The 22,117-nt window shown below is 41.0% G+C and overlaps 1 protein-coding gene across 1 annotated transcript in view; it reads left to right on the forward strand.

Moving 5' to 3' along the window:
• LOC115896493 overlaps positions 1-22,117 on the forward strand; it is a 152,587-nt gene that overhangs the window by 119,867 nt on the left and 10,603 nt on the right. The gene's annotated exons all lie outside the window — the stretch shown is intronic.

Genomic DNA, 22,117 nt, shown 5'->3' on the forward strand with positions numbered 1-22,117 from the left:
GTTACCTATTGATGACGGAATTAAGGCTAGTTTTATTTTATTCTTCATGTTTCACTGTATTTTCTAAAATATTTTTATAATGAGAATACATTGATTTTAAAATAATAAAAACATTACTTTAAAAAATGTACAGCATGGCCGGCACGGTGTCTCATGCCTGTAATCCTAGCACTTTGGGAGGCTGAGAAGGGTGGATCACCTGAGGTCAGGAGCTCGAGACCAGTCTGGCCAACATGGTGAAACCCCGTCTCCGCTAAAAATACAAAAACTAGCCGGGCGTGGTGGTGGGTGCCTGTAATCCCAGCTACTCAGAGGCTGAGGCAGGAGAATCGCTTGAACCCTGGGGACAGGGGTTGTAGTGAGCGGAGACTGCACTATTGCACTCCAGCCTGGGCAAAAAGAGTGAAACTCTGTCTCAAAAGAAGAAAACATGCGCAGCATGATAGTAAATAGCCTACAGAACAACGAAATATCTGAAACACAGTTCAGAAAATTTTACCCAAATAAAAGCATGTGAAAAATTCTGTATGTGGACAAAGAACCTCCATCTCAACACATGCAGAGAAGAAAGTTACTGCAACACCTGATGAATTAATACAAATTTAACTGCTAAAATGGCGTGTGTTTGAAACACAACTGAGGAAGTAAAAATGTCCTTTTGCTTCTAAGTATGTCAAGTTTAAAATGGAAAAAAGAAATGAAAAGGTGAAAGGATATACTGTCATTCAAATGATCTATTATTTCATGGGCTCCTCCACCCCCAACTGTGATCTGGGGTCAGCAAGAATGAGGCATGAGGTAATGTCATTCTTCACAGTACCTAGATTAAAAAAAAAAAAAAAAAACTATGAAGGCATTGGAGTATCTGAATAGGTAACGGTTTAGTTAGTTAATGCGTTAACTAGTTAAGGTATTCACCTGGTGAGCACTGGTGAGATAAACAGGTCTAGAGCGAGCCCCGCGGTGGCTGCAGGGAGCAGCCACAGTGGTGGGTACCCGGCACCAGGGGGCGGTATCAGCACTCTAACAATACTATTAAGGCTGAAAGCAGACTTTCCCAATTTCAGTTTCCTCAAAATGTGGCACAACTTGGGAGAAATTTTAACCTAGTAGCATTAAATTTACAAATGAATTATGAATTCTTAATAGGTAATATAGACACATGGCAAAAATTTTTACTTTTTCTTTCTTTATTTCTCCAAGAAAAAACATGGAAAAAAAATTTTAGAAGCCTTTCCCCAGCTGCTGTTGCAGATCAAGTCCCCTCCCTGGAGGTAACCACTATTGCCTGTTAACCATTCTTGCAGGGGAATTTTATGCGTACCTAAGCGTATAGATGTATATAAAAGGATTTGTACTCGAACATAGGGAATTTTCGTTTTTTAAAAAAATTATCCACTCCCAGCTTTTCCAGAATGATTTATAGGCACTGTCAAAATATTTTTGTTTTTCCTGGGCCTCTCAATTTGTTGTTCTAACTATCCCACACCCCCACCCCAATTAGGTCCACTTAAAAAATTATTCACCTCCCAGAGATTGCAGTGAGCCGAGATCGCACCACTGCACTCCAGCCTGGGTGACAGAGCGAGACTCCGTCTCAAAAAAAAAAAAAAAAAAAAAAAAAAAAAAATTATTCACCTCCTATTTCCATACTAGATGATAATATCCACCATGTATGTAAAAGGCACTAAGCCTTTTACTCACATATTATTTACCCCCCACAGCTCTGTGAGGTGGGTGTCCACTCTTTGTTCTCAAGAACCACGAAGTTGGGGAGTTAGAAGGATCATTAGCACACTCCCTGAAGTTCCTTTGCCCCGTTCCCAGATAACTAAGTCTGCTTGGATACCACTTAGGAAGTGAGGTTTTTTGCTTGTTTGTTTGTTTTTTGAGACAGAGTCTCGCTCTGTCACCCAGGCTGGAGTGTAGTGGTGCAATCTCGGCTCACTGCAACCTCTGCCTCCCAGGTTCAAGTGATTCTCCTGCCTCAGCATCCTGAGCAGCTGGGATTACAGGCCGGCACCACCACGCCTGGCTAACTTTTGTATTTTTTGGTAGAGACAGGATTTCACTATGTTGGAGAGGCTGGTCTTGAACTCCTGACCTCAGGTGATCTGTTTGCCTCAGCCTCCCAAAGTGCTGGGATTATAGACGTGAGCCACCGCACCTGGCAGGAAGTGAGTTCTGTAATAAACTGTCCTTGGGAGGCTGCCTATGTTCTCTGATCTCTACTGGAGTCGACCAGATGAGGGAGGTCATAAGACTGAAGTCCATGGCTGTGTACAAAGATGTTGGGGGTTAAAAATAAATCACCAAAAGAAGAGGAGACTTAGAGCTGGAGATCCACCCCCTTCATTTTACAACCTCAAAAGAGACTCAGTTATTGTTCTGTTTCCGACCAGTGCTTTGTTCTATTTAAAATTCTATTTATTCACTCAATAAACTTTTAGGTACCATTAATACAATGTTTTAAACCCTATGCTTGGTGCTGGAGGTAAAGGATATCGTCTCCCTTTTTTTTTTTTTTTTTTTTCCCAAGGAGGAGATAGAAACCATCTCAAATAAGTGCTAAAATGTTTCTTTTACCAATATGTAGATGAAAAAATGTCAGGACTTTTCATTTCCCACTCAATTGGGATCTCCTTTAAATGAAACTGACTTTTCACAGGTCTTTTTAGACTAAATATGTTTCATTTAGCCTTAAACCGTTGAAGATATTTTAACACTGTGTTTAATGATGTTTTATATTTTAACATGATGTTTAATGATGTTTTAACACTGTGTTTAATGGTGGTTTTACATTTTAACACTGTACAGAACAGTGTTTGCAAACTGCTGATATGGAAATGGAGCCAACTTTTGTGTTTCCTTTGGCAAGGCCAGTGTTTTTAAAAAATTGAATGTAAATTCCTTTATGTGGTGCTTCCACCCTTCCCATTTGCTGGCTGTACCGCACCCAGCTGCCCTGCACTCTTCTGGATCACATATTTACCTTACCTTAAAGGCATTTGGGCTTTCAACTTCTGCTGTAAATAGAAGGTATATTTGGGGTTATAAAAAACATGTTCCCCCAAGTAGCCCCCAAACCGAAGATTTCATTTGCCTTGCATTTTCTTACTGCCACTAACCCCCGTTATTTTTTGTTGTCAGAATGATGATACTAAAAGGTTGATGGGGTGGATTTGCCTTCTAAAACTCTCTTCTCCAGGTGCACAGGCTTTCCGCAGTTTACCTGTCCTGTCCAATACCTTATCTATTGCAGTGGCCACACACATGCATTTGTCCCAACACACTCATGCATGGTCAACCACAGTGCACAATTACACCCCTTTAAAGGGTCTTAGTGTCTTCATATGGAAAATTAGAAGTTGAGCTGGGTGACTTTTCAGATTTGTCTTTGCATTTGGCTTGGCATAAACTTAGAGTACAAAACAACCTCTTCCCAGGGTGCTTTCATTGCCTTTCCCTTGCAGTCAGCAAGCCCTTCCTGAGCCCGGCTCTGATGGTGCCTGTGGCTCCTGCTGGTGGCTCCTGCTGGTTCCTCCAACTTCTGCCCATGCTTGAGTTTTTGCCTTTAATTTCCTAGTTCTTAGAGAAACAGCTGAGCTTTTTGTTTTTGCTTGATGGCTCAGGGCTTCCTTCCACCACAGGTGAAAATGCTTCCCTCGGGGCTTGCGGATTAGCCAGCGTGTCCAGCACCTCCAGCATCTCCTAGCTTTCCACAGAGGAGTCCTCCAGTTGACATTTCCATTCATTCTGGACACCCCCAGTTTCCCAGAACTAGCCTCCCAGCATGGTAATTGCATCCTGAGTTCCCTTTCTAGCTCTGAAATTTCCTCTCTTCTGCTTTTCCTCGAATGCTTTCTAACAGGATGATTAGCCTGTCACATGCCCTTTTGTGGCTTTTTTTTTAAAAAAGCAGATGACTATAACTTTATGACCACTTCCTATGTGGAGTTAGCTGTGCTAAGTGCTTTGTAAGCGTTGTGTAATCCTCACAATAGCCCTGTGAGGTAGGGATCTCACCAGCCCGATTTTACTATTGACAGTGCTGAGGCCCACAGTGGCCAAATGAGAACTTTCCCAAGATCCTGTCAATAGTAAGCACAGAGCTGAGAGAGGACATTAGCTGGGCCGAATGAAGCCAGAGATCACACTCCTTAGAGTTACTCTATACTTTCTTTTCAGTAGATTGTTTTTCTCAAAATCTCCTCAAACTCTTTGTGATCTCATCCGACTCATGGTCATTCCCACTCACCTGGCCCAACCCAGGGGTCCCTTCTCCTGGTCAGAAGAAGTTCTGATTCACTGGCTATACAGTTAGTGACTGACAGAAAACAGTCTGTCCTGCCCAGGCTGCCCCACCGAATACCCCATGACTTTTGCACTGTGTGTAACCCTTGGGTTGCCTAGTCATTCTGAAACGTTGTTGTTTTAGATAGGCATTGGAAAACAGAAGCACTAAGTTCTTGGAATAGCCATTCAAATCTTCATTTCTGTCACCTTTGTGAGCTGCTAATAGAAGTCTTAGTTCATCTTTCTCTGTTTTAATAGGAAAGGGTTGGAGTGGATGCTATAGATCCCCTTTTTCCCAGGGGTCTGGTACATGATGTTTAGGTGGTCCATCAGCTCCAGTAGGTAGATCCTGATCAGGGGGGTCATACCCCAGGGACAGCCCTGTGACTTGGTCTCAACCCTGCAGAAGAAAGAAATACACAGCAGCCTGGTGGGTGTGTGGTGTGTGAAGAGAGAGATGGCAACAGAAAGATCAACAGCAACTCAGGGGATAGCTGGTTATAGTGGGATAAGATGTGGATTCTAACCCAGGGGAACTTAGACACCAGCACCACACTGAGGAGCTTACATGTGATGGGAAATTCACTACCAGGTTGGAATCCAAGACTCCCCCTAACACCCGCCACTGCTTTTTTTCTCACACAAAACATGCTGTTTTCTCATTTCCACTTCCTAACGGTTTGCACATAACTGTACTAGTCAGCTGCATCTGAAGAGGATTTAGTGAGGGCTTTAGCTGGTGCTGATGCTGGAAATCTTTGCCCATGTAAAGCGTTTCTTTGGGGTAAACTGGTACATGACTTTAGTCTACTTTAAGATTATTATCAGTGCATGGCCCCCTGTTGACTTAGAAAAGTAGTGACACATTTCTGACTAGCAAAATGGTCATCACTCAACAGCTTCTGAACTTTAAGAATAGAGGAACATATATTTATTTTTTCAAGTTAATACATGCATATAATAAGAACCCCCAAATATTAAAAAAGGATATACATAAAAGTAGGGTTCTCTTTAACTTGCATTTTCCCAGTTTCAACTTATTTGATATTTGTAACCTATCCAGCTTAAAGAATTTTTGAAAGAAGTTAGAATTTCCAAAACCAGCTTCCAGTGACATCCTACACACCCACCAGAATAACTAAAAATATATGAAACTTTGGGGGAGAATGGGAGCAACTGAACTCTCATTACTGCTGATAGCAGTGTAAATTGGTACAACTGTTTAGAAAAAAAAAAATTGGCAGCATCTATGGGAGTTTCACATATCTGTATCAAATGATTCCACTCCTGGGGGGATAATGTATGCAAATGTTCCCCCTGAAAGACATGTGTAAGAATGTTCAAAGCGGCTCATTCATAGATGGCCAAGACTGGGAACTATGCAAATAGCCATCAGTAATATAATAGAATAGTATAGCCATAGTAATAGAATAGATTCACACAATGGAATGCTATATATGCAATGAGAATGAATGACTTATAACTACAATATGGATGAATCTCACAAACGTAGTATTCACTGAAAGAAGCCAGACACAAAAGGGCAATACTGTAAAATTACATTTGTATGAGGTAAAAAGCAGGCAGTACAAAGCTATGCTCTCTGAAGTCTTAATATTGATTATCCCAGGGAAGAAGAGAGTGAAAAGAAGGAAATGAGGTGCTGGTAATGTTCTATTTCTTGATCTTACTGCTGTGTACATGACAGTGTTCAGTTTATGAACATTCATCAAGCTGTATATTTGCGACTTGTATACTTTTTCGTATGTATGTTATACCCCAATACAAATTTAAAAGTAAAAATAAAAATGACATGAAACAGCTTCTTGGCATTTTATGAATTCCAGGAAAGGCCCAAAATTAAATAAAATTAAAAAATTAACACAAACCAGTCTAGATTTTGAATACAGTCATTTCACTTGTGGTAAGCAACTATTTAGGTAGGTAGTGTTAATTCCAATAGTTTCTTTATTATAAAGATAATCCATTTTGGAAAATAAATTCAGATATATATGAATAAATTCAGATATATCTATATAACCCAATGTTTAAAAGGTCATTGTTAATGAGATGAACTATACAATCATGATCTAGAATAAACAATAAAAAGGAAAAATTAAAACACTATTTTATATTGCCAGTTTCATTTTATTTTTAAGTGGCTGTTAGAGGAGTATTGCATAATGTATACAAGATTCATGTTTAAAAAGTTAATCTCATTTTAATTAATTAATTTTAATTAATTAAGTAAAATCAGTAAGACAGTCATGTGGCTCAAAATTCGAAAGTTAAAAAAAGGTGTCTTGTCCCTCAAGCATCCAATTCCCCCAGTCAACCAAGTTTCAGTTCTTTCATGTTCAGTCAGAAATGTATGTACAAGAAATATGTATAAACAGTCTGCCCCCATTGAACCAAGTGGTAGTATATTAAAAACACTGTCTCCATTTTTTTTTCTTTTTTAAGAGGCAGTGTTCAGATTTCTCACTCAGACTGCAGTGCAGTGGTGCAATCATAGCTCACTGCAGCCTCAAACTCCTGGGCTCAAACAATCCTCCTGCCTCAGCCTCTCAAGTAGCTATGATTATAGGTGTGTGCCACTGCATCTGGCTTTTTTTCTTTTTTCTTTTTTTTTTTTTTTTTTTTGTAGAGACGGAGTCTCCCTACATTGCCCAGGGTGGACTGGAATTCCTGGCCTTATATAATCCTCCTGCCTTGGCCTCTCAAAGTACTGGGATTACAAGCATGAGCCACTGCACCTTGTCCCATATTGTTTTTTTGTTTTTTGGAGTCAGAGTTTGGCTCTGTTACCCAGGCTGGAGTGCAGTGACGTGATCTCAGCTCACAGCAGCCTTGACATCCTGGGTTCAAGTGATCCTCCCACCTCAGCCTCATGAGTAGCTAAGACTACAGGTGCACACCACCATGCCCAGCTAATTTTTGTATTTTCTTAGAGACGGGGTCTCCCACTGTCCTGCCCAGGCTGGTCTTGAACTCTTGGGCTCAAGCGATCTGCCTACCTTGGCCTCCCAAAGTGCTGGGATTACAGTTCTATACTGGTATATTGTATAGATATACCAGGATTTATTTGACTTGTTCTTACTGATGGACAGTAACTTTATTTTCATGTTTTGCTACTTCAAAAAAGCCAGAATGAATAACTTTTCACATACATTATTTCATATATTTGAATAAATATCTGTCTAGTAAATCTGGAAGACAACATTTTATTATCAGACATTCATTTGCTTCCTCTACTTGGTTATTTTTGTTTAGAACTTAGGACAATCAAAATTGAGTTTTAGGCCGGGTGTGGTGGCTCACACCTGTAATCCCAGCACTTTGGGAGGCCAAGGCAGGTGGATCACCTGGCCAACGTGTAGTGAAACCTCGTCTCTACTAAAAATACAAAAATTAACTGGGCGTGGTGGTGCAAGCCTGTAGTCCCAGCTACTTGGGAAGCTGAGGCAGGCGAATCACTTGAACCTGGGAGGTGGAGGTTGCAGTGAGCCAAGATTGTGCCACTACACTCCAGCCTAGGGGACAGAGCAAGATTCCATCTCAAAAAAAAAAAAAAAAAGAAAAAGAAAAAGAAAGAAAATGTGAGTTTTAGAGTTACAAGTTATAAGTTTTTCAGGTGGAAGAGATTGATTGATTGATTCATTCATTCATTCATACTCCTTCAACAAATATGGAATTACAGAGAAAAGGGAACACTTATACACTGCTGGTGAGAATGTAAATTAGTTCAGCCACTGTGGAAAGCACTTGGCGATTTCTCAACTCAAAGCACAACTACCATTTGACCCAGTAATCCCATTATTGGGTATATATCCAAAGGAATATACATCATTCTACCATAAAGATGCATTCATATGTTCATCGCAGCACTATTCTCAATACAAGGACATAGAATCAACCTAAATGCCTGTCAATGGTAGAGTGGATAAAGAAAATGTGGTACATATGAGATCATGTCCTTTGCAGCAACATGGATGGAGCTGAAAGCCATTACCCTAAGTGAAATAACACAGGAACAGAAAATCAAACACCTCATGTTCTCACTCATAAAAGGGAACTAAACCTTGAGTACAAATGGACACAAAGAAGAGAACAATAGACACCAGGGGCATACTTGAGGGTAGAGGGTAGGAGGAGGAAGAGGATCAGAAAAACTACCTATCGGGTACCATTCTTATTACCTGGGTGATGAAACAATCTGTACACCAAAACCCTGAGACACGAAATTTACCAATATAACAAATTTGCATATGTACCCCTGAACCAAAAATAAAAAAAAAGAAAACAAATATTTATTGAGCCCTACTTTACGTAGGATACTGTTCTCTGTAGTGAACAGAAACGACAAGATTTCCTACTATCTGGTGTTTACATTCTGGTGTGTGTGGGGAGGAAGGGAGAGGAGAGCAGAGCAGACAATACAAAATAAATGAGTCAATGACAGTCATGTGCTGCTTAAGGATGTTTTATTAGTCCCATAAGATTACAATGGAGTTGAAATTTCCTATTACCTAGTGATGTCTTAGACTCTGTAACACCAAAGTGCAGCATCTTACTCGAGTGTTTGTGATGATGCTGGTGTAAATAAACCTATTGCAATGTCCGTTTTACAAAAGTATAGCACAAATAATTATGTACAGTACGTCATACTTTCTTTTTCTGGTTTTTTTTTTTTTTTTTGAGATGGAGTCTCGCTCTGTTGCCCGGGCTGGAGTGCAGTGGCACGATCTCAGCTCACTGCAAGCTCTGCCTCCCGGGTTCACGCCATTCTCCTGCCTCAGCCTCCCGAGTAGCTGGGACTATAGGCGTCTGCCACCATGCCCAGTTAATTTTTTGTGTTTTTAGTAGAGACGGGGTTTCACCATGTTAGCCAGGATGGTCTCGATCTCCTGACCTTGTGAGTCGCTCACCTCGGCCTCCCAAAGTGTTGGGATTACAGGCGTGAGCCACTGTGCCTGGCCAATTTTTTTTTTTTTTTTTTTTTTTTTTTGAGACGGAGTCTTGCTCTGTCACCCGGGCTGGAGTGCAGTGGCCTGATCTCAGCTCACTGCAAGCTCCGCCTCCCGGGTTCACGCCATTCTCCTGCCTCAGCCTCCCGGGTAGCTGGGACTACAGGCGCCCGCCACCTCGCCCAGCTAATTTTCTGCATTTTTAGTAGTGACGGGGTTTCACCGTGTTAGCCAGGATGGTCTCGATCTCCTGACCTTGTGAGTCGCTCACCTCGGCCTCCCAAAGTGTTGGGATTACAGGCGTGAGCCACTGTGCCTGGCCAATTTTTTTTTTTTTTTTTTTTTTTTTTGAGACGGAGTCTTGCTCTGTCACCCGGGCTGGAGTGCAGTGGCCTGATCTCAGCTCACTGCAAGCTCCGCCTCCCGGGTTCACGCCATTCTCCTGCCTCAGCCTCCCGGGTAGCTGGGACTACAGGCGCCCGCCACCTCGCCCAGCTAATTTTCTGCATTTTTAGTAGTGACGGGGTTTCACCGTGTTAGCCAGGATGGTCTCGATCTCCTGACCTTGTGAGTCGCTCACCTCGGCCTCCCAAAGTGTTGGGATTACAGGCGTGAGCCACTGTGCCTGGCCAATTTTTTTTTTTTTTTTTTTTTTTTTTTTTTTGAGACGGAGTCTTGCTCTGTCACCCGGGCTGGAGTGCAGTGGCCTGATCTCAGCTCACTGCAAGCTCCGCCTCCCGGGTTCACGCCATTCTCCTGCCTCAGCCTCCCGGGTAGCTGGGACTACAGGCGCCCGCCGCCACGCCCAGCTAATTTTCTGCATTTTTAGTAGTGACGGGGTTTCACCGTGTTAGCCAGGATGGTCTCGATCTCCTGACCTCGTGATCCACCCGCCTCGGCCTCCCAAAGTGTTTTTTTTCTTTTTAATTGAGATGGAGTCTAGCTCTGTCACCTAGGCTGGAGTGCAGTGGCGTGATCTCGGCTCACTGCAGCCTCTCCTGCCCGGGTTCAAGTGATTCTTGTGCCTCAGCCTCCCTAGTAGCTGGGATTATAGATGTGTACCACCAAGACTGGCTAATTTTTTTGTCTTTTTAGTAGAGATGGGGTTTTGCCATGTTGGCCAGGCTGGTCTCGAACTCCTGACCTCAGGTAATCTGCCCGCTTCAGCCTCCCAAACATAATAGTTGATTATGATAATAAGGGACTTCATTATTGATTTGAGTATTTAAGATACTATACTTTTAATCACTTCTCCTACTACATTGTTATCATGGGAGGTGACAGCTCCATGTGTGTTATTGCCCCTAAAGACCTACCCGTGGGACAAGATGTGGAGGTTGAAGGTAGTGATATTGATGATTCTGACCATGTGTAGGCCTAGGCTACTGTGTGTTTGATGCTTAACTTTTATACAAAAGTTTAAAAGAAAAAAATAAATTTAAAAATAGGAAAAAGCTCATAGAATAAGGATGTAAGGAAAATAATTTTGTACAGCTGCACAATGTGTGTTTTAAGCTGTGTCATTACAAATGAGAAAACGTTTTTTAAAGTTTATAGTTAAAAAGGTACAAAGAAAAAAATTTTGAAATACATTTAGCCTAAGTGTACAGTGTTTATAAAGTCTATGGGAGTGTACAGTAATGTCCTAGGCCTTCACATTCACTCATCACTCACTCACTGAGTCACCCAGAGCAGCTTCCAGTCCTGCAAGCTCCAGTCATGGTAAGTGTCCTACACAGGTGTACCATTTTTAAATTTTTTTTATTTTTTTATTTTTAGACAGAGTTTCGCTCTTTTTTGCCCAGGCTGGAGTGCAATGGCATGATCTCAGCTCACCACAACCTCCACCTCCCAAGTTCAAGTGATTCTCCTGCCTCAGCCTCCAGAGTAGCTGGGATTACAGGCATTCGCCACCATGCCCGGCTAATATTTTGTATTTTTTAGTAGAGATGGGGTTTCTCCATGTTGGGAAGGTTGGTCTCAAACTCCCGACCTCAGATGATTCACCCGCCTTGGCCTCCCAAAGTGTTGGGATTATGGGCGTGAACCACTGCTCCAGGCCCATTTTTTATCTTTTTAACAATATTTTTATTGTATCTTTTCTATGTATAGATACACAAATACTTATCATTGTGTTACAATTGCCTCCAGTATTCTGTACAGTAATACACTGTACAGGTTTGTAGCCTAGGAGCAATAGGCTAGACCACATAGCCTGGGTGTGGGACAGGCTGTACTATCTAGGTTTCTGTAGGTACATGCTATGAAGTTTGCACAACAACAAAATTGTCTAATGATGCTTTATCAAAACATATTCCTGTCATTAAGCATGGGTCCAGTCTCCAGAACCATGAGAAATAGATCTCTGTTCTTTATATATTACCAGTCTCAGGTATTTTGTTACAGCAGCACAAAAATGGACTAAGATATCTGGATACTTCATACAAGTGAAATCAGTATTTGTTCTTTTTATGATTGACTTATTTAACTTAGCATAATATCTTCATGGTTCTTCCATGTTACAGCATATGTCAAAATTTCCTTCCTTCTTAAGACTGAATAATATTTCATTGTTTGTATATACCACATTTTGTTTGTCCATCTATTGATGGACACTTGGGTTGTTTTCATTTTTTTATCTATTGTGAATAATGCTGCTATGAACATGGGTTTACAGATATCTGTCTGATTCCCCACTTTCAATTCCTTTGTGTATACACCCAGAAGTGGAATTGCAGGATCATAAGATAATGCTATTTTTAATTTTATAAGGAATCTTCTTACTGTTTTTCAAAGCAGTTGCACCATTTTATATTCCCACCAATGGTGCACAAAGTTTCCAAGTTTTCCATATCCTTTCCAATACTTGTTATTTTCTGATTTTTTAAAAATAGTATATATCCTAACAGGTGTGAGTGGATGGCTCATTGTGCTTTTGATTTGCATTACCCTAATGATTAGTGATGTTGAGCATCTTTTCATATGCTTTTTGGCCATTTATCTTCTTTGGAGAAATATTTATTCAAGTCCTTTGCCCATTTTTGAATCTGGTTGTTGGTGTTTAGTTGTTGAGTTGTAGGTGCTCTTCATATATTCTGAATATTAATCCCCAGTCATATATATGATTTGTAAATATTTTCCCCTGTTCTTTTGACTTTTTTTGTTTGTTCTTTAGATGTTGGAGCTTAGAGTATGACTTGTCAAGATCATAAATATCTTTATTGGAGTCACTGGAATTTGAACAAGGGTCTCCCTACTCCTTACCTAATCTTTTTTACTATGTGACCTACCTCCTTAACATTTGGTCATATCAACCAACATAAAAAGTAGTTTGACCTATGGCAATTGCTATTATATAGGTAAAGTATCAACTAAAATTTTAGCTTGTCCTTTGGATGACCCAGGTCCTTGCTGCTATTGCCTCTTCATCTCCTTGCCCACCATCCAGTGTGGTGCTGCAAATGCAGAGATGGGACTCAATTGGGTGCTTTAGTTACCTTAATTAATTAATTAATTAAGTTCATTTTATCCATTATATCCTCCTTAAAATGTTCTGTTCTGCTCTTTAAAATGTTTTAAGAATCAGGCTGGGCATGGTAGCTCACACCTGTAATCCGAGCACTTTGGGAGTCCGAGGTGGGTGGATCACCTGAGGTCAGGAGTTTGAGACCAGCTTGGCCAACATGATGAAACCTCATCTCTACTACTTGGGAGGCTGAGGCAGGAGAATCTCTTGAACCTGGGAGGCGGAGGTTGCTGTGAGCCGAGATGGCGCCCTTGTACTCCAGCCTGAGCAACAAGAGCAGAACTCCATCTCAAAAAAAATAATAATAATAAGATAAAATAAAATAAAATGTTTTAAGAATCAGACCATGGTTTCCAAAGGCTATTTATTTATTTATTTATTTTTGAGATAGGGTCTTGCTCTGCCACCCAGGCTGGAGTGTAGTGGTGCAATCATGGCTTCCTGCAACCTCAAACTCCTGGGCTCAAGCAATTCTCCCACCTCAGCCCCTGCTCTCTTAAGTAGCTGGGATTATAGGTGTACACCACCATGCCCACCTAACTTTTATATTTTTTGTAGAGCCAATGGCTATTTGTTTACTTTAATAACTTTTCACTGCTTTACAATGACAGCTGATAGGTTTTTCTACCACATTTTAAAGAAGAGACTCTCTTTTCCTAGATGGTTACAGGCCCTTCGGTGAGGATGTCAAACTTCCATGCCTCAAATTAATCCTATAGCACCAATGCTCATCATTGCAGGCTGCTGCCTAGTATAGTGCTTGGCACAAAGTAGGCCCCCAGTAAATATTTGTCAAATGAATGCCATGATGCCACAAGTAGGGGAGAGGATTTGTAGGGAAAGTGGGGCCCAAACATTTGATTTAGAAGAGAGAAAGGAGCAGTATTTCTACATTATGGCTCCAGTGGAAATTGGTTTTATTTCTCTCATTGGTCATGTTTGTCTCATTCTTCAAGTTTGATGCTTCAGGATACAGCACACCTGGAGGCAGAAATAAATCTCTCCAGAACACAGCAAGCCCAAGTAGCCTTTCTAGTTAGATGGTGGAGGGAGCAAAAACTTGGATCCTTGAGACCAAAGCATCCTGCTTTGGGATGGTATTGGGGGAGGCCCTGCAAAAGGATTCTTAAAAAAACAGTGAAACTATTTTGCCTTTCAACATGATTTCTTTTTCAACCATGACCTTGAGTAAATCATTGAACTTTCCTGAGCCTCTGTTTCCTCACATCCACAATAGGGGAACAATGAGGAAAGCAGGGAGCTTCCCTAAGCCAAGTCACTTGTTCAAAGCACCTAGATAGAAGCGGCAGGGCTGAGATCCTAACTCAGGCAGTCTGGCCCACATCCTTAACACACCTCTATGGCTGTACATTCAGGTCACTGTGAGAGTTTCAATTTAGTTAACACTATTCATATTCTTCATGTTTGAAACTGCTTCCCTCTCATTGTAAAATGGAAATGGAAAGTCAACAGTTGTAATCAAAGCAGGAAAGAATAAAGGCTCCTATCCTTTTTTTTTTTTTTTTTTTTTTTGAAAAGATAAAACCAGCCAGGCGTGGTGGCTCATGCCTGTAGTCCCAGCACTCTGGAAGCCTAGGTGGGTGGATCACGAGGCCAGGAGTTCCAGACCAGCCTGGCCAACATGGGGAAACCCTGTCTCTACTAAAAATACAAAAATTAGCCGGGCGTGGTGGCATATTCCTGTAGTCCCAGCTACTCAGGAGGCTGAGGCAGAAGAATCGCTTGAACCTGGGAGGCAGAGGTTGCAGTGAGCCGAGATTGCACCACTGCACTCAGCCTGGGTGACAAGAGTGAAACTCCATCTTAAAAAAAAAAAAGAAAAAGAAAGAAAAAAACTGAGCACACAAAGCAGACCATTCCTCAATTTCTCTCATCAGGAAAAGATACTCTCCTTGGGCTCTAAAATGCTATATATCTATTTTAGTATTTTATTTGAAAGAAAATTTGGAAACATAAATTTAGCAGGTCTAATAGTTAAATGTCAATACTCTATTTTAAATCAAATCCTCACGATCATTACAATTTCTGGAAAACTTAAATGGATTCCCCTCTCCCATTTATTTTTTTACTTCAATGATCTCTAACTTGTAGTCTTGCTTATGAACCCATATATGTACTAAATATGATATATATCTCATACATAGGATTACATTCTAATGTAATAACCTCATATGAGTATTTCTAGTCAAAATATGATGATAAGACATAAGCCCTGTCTCCGAAAGCCCACGTCTATTGCAAAGCTGAGCATCTATTCTTGGGTGACTTAATAGTTGTAAGAATGCTAAACATTAATGAGCAGTCACTCTGCTCCAGGCACATGGGTTAACTCACCGAATCCTCCCTATGGCCCCAAGAGTAGGTAGAGCTATAATTTCTACAGATGCAGATAGCAAGGAGCTTCCCCAAGCCAAGTCACTTGTTCAAGGCACCTAGCTAGAGGTAGCAGGGCTGAGATCCGAACTCAGTCAGTCTGGCTCACATTCCTAACACCCCCGCATGGCTGTACATTCGTGTTACAGTAAGAGTTTCAATTTAGTTAACACCATTTATATTCTTCATGTTTGAAACTGCTTCCCTCTTATTGTAAAATAGAAAGTCAACAGTTGCAATTGAAGCAGGAAAGAATAAAGACTCCTACCCTGATTTTTCAGAAAAGATAAAACTGAGACCACAGAACAGATCATAACCGTTTTCTCAATTTCCTTTCGAACAACTGAGTGGGACTAGGACTTTCGAAAGGATTATTTAAATGCTTAGCTTCCTTGTCTCTCTGCTCTTACCTCTTTGTGGCTTATTGTTAACACAACAGCCAAAGTAAGCCTGTTCTTTCCCTGTTGAAAACCTTCCAGTATCCTCTCATGTTGCTCAGAGTAAAAGCCAAAAATCCTTGCTAAGACTCACAAGTCCTCACATAATCCGACTCCTGGTATTTCTCAAATCTCATCTCCCATTGCCCTCCCCTCCTCTCACTATGTCCCCAGCAACTGTGGCTTCTTGGCTGTTCCTGGAACATGACAGGGAAGCTCCTGCCTGAGGCTTGGACTTTCTGGACTGCTCTTCCCCAAGATATCCATGCAGCTATTGTCCTTATCTGCTCCAGGTCTTTTCTTGAAAGTAACCTTTCTAGTAAAGGCTTTCTGGCATCTCCCTGGCTAAAATTTCAATCCCGCCTCACTGATGTAGGCTCTAGGATGACCAACATTGGCCCAGGACAGAAGGGGTTCCCAGGACACAGGACTTTCAGTGCTAAACCTGGGTTAGTCTTGGGGCAAACTAGGACAGTTGTTTACTCTATGTAGTCCCAGCATCTAAAACCGTGACTGTCTCATAAAAGCCTTAACATATATTAGTTGAATTGAATGAATGAATGAATGAATTGAATGATGAATGAGCAAGTAGGTAAGAAAAAATAGTACTTTTGGAGGCGAGTATAAGATGGTATTTATTGCCTCTAAAATCAGAACATATAGGTGTATGTGTCCATTAGGGCAAGTTGTAAGGTTTCTTCATCATGGAAAGAGGCCCAGCTTCTATGAATGGGGGATCAACCTTTCTTTATCTTCCTATCAGAAAAGTATGCTTTATCAATTTTGCTATTAATGAAAGTGGTTTGAAATAGTGTGTCCCACACTCATGTTTTAGTTGAACAGTTAAAATGCTTGTGTTGGTTTTACTTTTTTAAGGCTTTAAAATGGTTCCCATATTTTAATTTTAATTTTTTTTTTTTTTTTTTTTTTTTTTTTGAGACAGAGTCTCACTCTGTTATCCAGGCTGGAGTGCAGTGGCACGATCTTGGCTCACTGCAGCCTCCACCTCTTGGGCTCAAGCGATCTTCCCACCTAAGCCTCTCGAGTACCTGGGACCACAGGCACATGCCACTACACTCAGCTAATTTTTCATACTTTTGGTGGAGATGAGATTTTGCCATGTTACCCAAGCTGGTGTCGAACTCCTGAGCTCACGTGATCTATACACTTCGGCCTCCCAAAGTGCTAGGATTACAGGCATGAGCCACCATGCCCAGTCAATGATGCATTTTTGAGTGTGCACTTTTTTCCATTGCTAATGACCCTGAGCCCTAACTCTCTTCTCTGTCCTAAATGCTTCCTCATCTACTCCAGTCTGGGCCTTCTCGGGGTTGTCCCCTGAGCCATTCTGTTTGCACAGCGTGCCATTTCACTTTCTGATGCCCCCCATTTCCTCCTTCCAGTCTCTTCAACTTCAGCTTCTTTAAACTAGCACAATCTGATGCTGGTCTGTCCTACACCATGTTCATGTTCTTCAGAATACTTTTGACAAGAGGATTCAGCAAGGCAACATAAGACAGTGGCTTATTCATGTTTACATCCTTTGACCCTAGCATGGTTTGTACATTCATTTACTCATTCATACATTCGACATTTTTTTTTTTAGTTCTATAATGTGCTGGGTGCTGAGAATACAACAATCAACAAGATGTTTTCACTGTACTGTTGAGTAGGGAACAGGCAAGTAAGCAGAAATGACCAAGGGGGTATTAAAACTACATTTAACTGGCTGGGCATGGTGGCTCACGCCTGTAATCCCAACCCATTGGGAGGCCAAGGCAGGTGGATCACTTGAGCTCATGAGTTCAAGACTAGCCTGGCCAACATGGTAAAACCCATCCTATGAAAAATACAAAAATTAACTGGATGTGGTGGCAGGCGTCTGTAGTCCCAGCTACTGAGGAGGCTGAGGCAGAAGAATCACCTGAACCCAGGAGGTGGAGGCTGCAGTGAGCTGAGATCTTGCCACTACACTCCAGTCTGAGCAACAAAGTGAGACTCCATCTCAAAACCAAAACAAACAAAAAAACCAAAACAAACAAGCAAAAACTACATTGAACTTATTCATGATAAATATAGGGTACTATGGAACATGTAAGAGTGACTATCATAGTCAAGCACTAAATAAATGTTATTTGAACAGTGAATGAATGAATGAGTGATTGAATGAGTGAATAAATGAAAGAATGGTTGAACATGATTAGTTATGAAAGCACAGAACCCTCAAGGTGAGTAGTCACCACCAGATGAAAAGATTCTCCTCCAACTTCACTATTTGGAAAGGCTGGCTCATCTGCACCTGTATCATGGAAAATACAACTTTTATTTCTCTTTCTCTCCTATTCCCACCTCTGTGCTCCAAATAAATAATGAAATGTGACTGCCAGAGTGCCAGCAATCGCACCGCTAGCATGCCCCATCTACTTTTCTCAAAACCCTTTCCTAAAACAACCCTGATGTGAGGCGAAATCGCACCCTTCTGCAACTCTTTTCAACATTTTCATTACTGATTAAACAAAATATGTGCTCACCTTCAAGGCAGCTGACTGTACAGCCAAAGTGAGTTGCTTAACTTTGCTTACAATTTTGCATAAAGTATCAAATCATGGCCGTGATCATTGCAAAGCAGGAATTGTTTTTCCAGCTGACCCTCGCCCCTAGTTTCAATGAATCTCTTCGATCCCTTTCAGGTGGTTTCCATGCCAGCTATTTGCTGGTCTGCATTGCTGAGTCTATGCACAGCAGCATTTATCAGAGGGCCATCTGCTTTTCTTGATAACTCCAGTACAGCAAACATCTGCTGTAGAACTGGAAAGAGCTAGTTCAAGCCAGTTTTTCTTAATTGCACTGTTTTCTTTTTGGCAGACAATTACCTTCTCCTTAAGTTACCCCTACCAAATCAAAACCTGTGGAAATCTTGCCTTTTAAAAAGGCATCCTTTTTATATTCTAAAATATTTAACGTAAATTTTAAATAGTAATCAACATTTAGTATGCATTTTGAAAAATTGTATTATTTCCAAAAATTAAGAACATTTTTCTGCATTGCCAAAATTAACCTGATTCCTTAATCAGATTTCCCCAGTTGTTCCCAAAAGACCTCATATAGCCAGTTTGTCTCAACCAGGACCATGCATTGCATTGGTTTGTCATATAAAGATGAGCAACTCCAACACGCTGACCCATGGAAGAGACTAGGCCAGCCGGCCTGGAGAATATAGGATTCAACTGATTGTGGTGTTTACCTTGTTCCTATATCCCTTGATTTCACTGAATAGGAAGTGAAATCTAAAGGCTTGATTAGATTCCCCCAGAAACTTTTGGCTGGTGTACATCATCGGTAATGTAGCGTTTCCCATTCTGTATCACAACAGGAAACTCATGTTATATGATTTTCCCCCTTGCAATCAAAAATCTTGACATAAATTTTAAAACTAATTTATGTTGTAGAAAAAGTAATACCAAGCCGTATTAACAAATGTAGATACTAAAGAAGGGTGTCAGAAAAGAAATTCTTCCTCCTACACCACACTTTCCATCACCAGTCTTTCTCCCCTAGGAGGGAGATATTCCTCCCTAAAATATTGTATGTACAAGCAATGGGAGCATACTTTCATTTAAAAATATATGGAGGAGATGCTTCCATCTTAGCACATATTGATCTAATGTATTCTTTGTAATGATGCCATGCTTTAACATCCTGTAGATGTTCCATAATTCATTTACTAATATGTCATTGATGGATATTTAGGTGGTTTTCAGACATACACATTTGCCTATATATGAATGTAATTGCAGATTATATTCCTAGAAGTAAAATTGCTCATCCAAAGGCATGTGAATTCTAAATTTTATAAATATGGACAAATTGCTTTCCAAATAGTTTGTACTAGATTACACTTCTACAAAAAGCATATGTATGAGGAAGTCTTTTCTCCTGACCCTCATTGACATAAGATATTATCCACTTTTTGATCTTAGTTGATGATAGGTGAAAAAAGATATCTCATCACTTTGCTGTGCATTTACCTAATTTTGAATGTGTTTATCTTTTTCTATATTTAATGGATTAAGGTAATTATTTCCTAATTTATAGATTAAGGAAAGTATCCCTTAGTTTATCAAATGTATGCAAATATGTGTGGCAGGATATTAGTACTCAGATTGCTTCAGTCTGTAAATGTGTTATTCTGTCCCCCCACCCTTTTTTCCCAGCACTGGAAAGATGTAAAGCAAATATTTCCCCACCTCTAATAAGGATGCCATTGAGAAAAGAGGACTTCATTTTCCTGTTGCTTTTGGAGTGATGTCCTATTTTAATAATAGATGAAGAAGAAAAGAAAGTTTTTCTGAAAACCTTACATAGTTGTGGGGATTGAGGGAGGTGGGGAGGAGGCTGTACAAAGTGCACGTAGGGGCACAGGAGCTGACAGTCAATCCCCGGAAGTTGCCCAACAAAGGACAGGACCCACTTCTTGGGAAGGAGAGAGTCAAGTGGGACTGGCAGGTACCACGTTACAGGATAACATATGAATGCTCAGAAGCTGTCTGAACTCTGTGTCAGTGCCTGCAGATTCAACAACCTGGCCCTCACATCATCTCCACGAGGTGCACTGTGCTTCCTGGGGTACCTGAGCCACAGCCCAAACTCTGTGTCAGTGCCTGCAGATCCAACAACCTGGCCCTCACACCATCTCCACGAGGTGCACTGTGCTTCCTGGGGCACCTGAGCCACAGCCTCATATCCTACACCTGAAATAGTGACCATCAACACGGCTGATGGTGATGATGCTAGTGCTGACTCCAAGGCTTTGCTTGGTCCCAGCTGGGTACACTGCCCTCTCATAACACCCGTAAGCCCAAGAAAATGGAGTGGAATGGGGTTCTGAATGCCAGTCACATAGGTGAATCCCCCTCATAACATCTGTGTGGATTGGGGGAGGTTTGAATGAAAGCAGCTCAAGACCCCTTTACTGGAAGAGTGGTTGCTGACCTCTGTTACGTGCTTTTCCTATTTGCCTTTGCCTTTGTTTAGAGTATTTTTGTGTGAGTGTTCATACATTTAAAGTTTTTATATAGTAAAATTTATCCTTTTTTTTTTTTTTGAGACAAGGTCTTCCTCTGTCACCCAGGCTGGAGTGCAGTGGTGTGATCACAGCTCACTGCAGCTTCGACCTCCTGGGCTCAAGCCTCAGCCTCCTGAGTAGCTGAGACTATAGGCATGCACCACCATGCACAGCTAATTTTTGTATTTTTTGTAGAGACAGAGTTTTGCCATGTTAGCCAGGCTGGTCTCAAACTCCTATACAGTTTAGCACTCCTAAAGTGTACAGTAACTAGATAAAAGCCTTCATTTGTGCTGGTGCAGACCCAAGGAAGGGATTTGGCATGGAAACAGCTCTCCCTCCTGATGTACCTTCTTCACTCTTGCTATTCTCATGATGTCCTGCACTGCCCTCTCCACAAAATCTATGAAACAAGCAGGAGATATTGTGTGAACAGTCCTCCCCTGGAATGTAGTGTTCAGGACTAGATACTAAAAATAAGCAGAGGCTTTGGTACCAGAGTGTTCCCAGAAGAGAGTCACCATGAGGATGAGGGGATTGGAAACCAAGTCAACATAATTATATTATACTATATAATGAACGCCTACTATACGACATGCACTGTTTCTAAGAAACTTATCTCATTTAATTCTTATAGCACCCCAATAAGGATGGTTCTGTTTTACCCTCATTTTACAGATGAGGAAATTAAGACATAAAGCTTAAGCAACTGTCTAATGTCACACAGGTAGTATTTGACAAAGCACAACTTAGCCTATGCCTTTTGGTTGAAGGAAATGAGGACAAGTAAGTACAGGAATGCCATACAGCTATCTTTAAATTTCAAAGAGTTACAGGGAAGAAATCATAAATTTGCTCTATAGGTGCTCCAAGTCTACAGGTGAGGGTCATTAATAAGTAGATTTCTAGTTAATAGATGGATAGCTTTCCAGAGAATGAAGTGTTTCTTAAAAAGGAGTAAGTGATCTCTAGAGGTAGTGAGGTACTATTTAAGGGGTCCAAACAGAGACTGGATGGTCCTGGGGAAGATGCTGGCAAGGATATTCAGGTATTTAATTGCTGGTTTGGATTAGTCACCCTTAAGGACCCCAAAGGCCTTGAGATGATGGTAAATGATTCACTTTCTAATTTCCGGCAGGGTGGGGTTGTGTATTATGGGGAACGTGGCTACATCAAATAAATTCCAGGTTGTCAACATTACAGAAACAGTCATGGCAGGTTTGAAGAGTTAATTCATAACGAGGAAAGTTGATAAAAAATACTTTGAATCCAGCGACAGAAAAATTTGGATAGATTTTTGACAAAAAGCAGCAGCTGTGTGCATGACAGATGCCGTGTAGTGCAGTAGCAAAGGGCATGGATTCTAGAGCCAGCCCCAAAGGTTCAAATGCAAACTTACTAATTTCACATTTACTAATTGTGTGACCTCAGG

This window comes from Rhinopithecus roxellana, chromosome 3 (assembly GCF_007565055.1).
Source record: "Rhinopithecus roxellana isolate Shanxi Qingling chromosome 3, ASM756505v1, whole genome shotgun sequence".
NCBI classification, from domain to species: Eukaryota; Metazoa; Chordata; class Mammalia; order Primates; family Cercopithecidae; genus Rhinopithecus; species Rhinopithecus roxellana.